This window comes from Porites lutea, chromosome 9 (genome assembly GCF_958299795.1).
Source record: "Porites lutea chromosome 9, jaPorLute2.1, whole genome shotgun sequence".
Lineage (NCBI taxonomy): Eukaryota > Metazoa > Cnidaria > Anthozoa > Scleractinia > Poritidae > Porites > Porites lutea.
In genome coordinates, this window is record NC_133209.1 from 11,293,147 (window position 1) to 11,294,362 (window position 1,216).

Consider the following 1,216-nt stretch of genomic DNA (forward strand, 5'->3'; position numbering starts at 1 on the left):
ATAAATAAATAAAAAATTAAACTATCTCGAAGAAGCGTTATATAAAAGCGCCGGACTATTATGTAAACTATATCCCATGTCTCTGTTTTTTTTCCTAACTTCCTTGTATTAGCATCCATCTGTATCATCTTAAATTCGCCTCTGGTATATCTAAAATAGGTAGGTACATTTTCCTTGAAATTTTATTTTGAAGGAGGTTTTTTGCGAACGGGATACACTTCGACTCGTGCGAGGAAGTCATAAACTAACAGTTAGAGTAATGTCACGCAACGACGTCTCGAGCAGCTCCGCCTTCTTTTATTGATTTTTTTCTCCTTATGAAATTTTACGGAAACTTTGCTTTGAACAGGCAATGCGTTATTCGCAACATCATTTGTTTCTCGTTTTATTTTCTTTTCAGAAGGAAGGGATACTAATTTTGCATGCCTGTCAGTCACGCACTAAAAGTTAGCATTTTCTTGACAGAGATGTTGAGATCTGATTTTTTTTACTACGTATTACAAACAACAAACCGTCCCTTGGTTTATTATTTTTTTTACTTTTTCACAAATAGAGGTATAATTAGGCAGCTACCAAAGGCCCTAGGAAACAGCTAAGTCATCGTAGTTCATACGGTCCAGCGGTTTCTCTCCTCCGAAACGAATCCGAAACATCTTTCCTGCAAAAACCGCCCTTTTTAGGTCATCTCGGAGTTGTACCACCTTCCAAGGGGCGTTTTCCTTCAAATACAAAAGAATATTTGTTCAGTGATTTCAAAATATAATGTAGCAGCGCCTTAGTGTGTAAATCTATACGCGCAACTCATGAAACAAAGCAAGTTCCAACCGACGCCGCCGAAGAACTGGAAAAGGAGACTACAGTCGAACCTCCCGAAAGCGACCACCCAAAATGCGAAGACTTAGTGGTCGCTAACGGGAGGTGGTCTCTTACGAGAATCGAACCACGGGAGGTTTCTTTGAGAAGAAAATCGCGGACACATCTACTTTAAGGAAGAGAATTTATTGCATGCAATTTCCAAGTTACGATATGTGCAGTTCCTTGTTGATGTTGTTTCTACCACAAGGGATCGTTTACAAGAGTTTAAAAACAATGCAAAATCATTAAACCGTCAGCCCCAATTAGTGGTTGCTGGCGATTGCAGGAGAGATTCCAGCTAGAAGACTTAAACTGGGTGGGTTTTAGTGTTTTGGATAGGTGGTCGCTTAAGGGAGGTAGT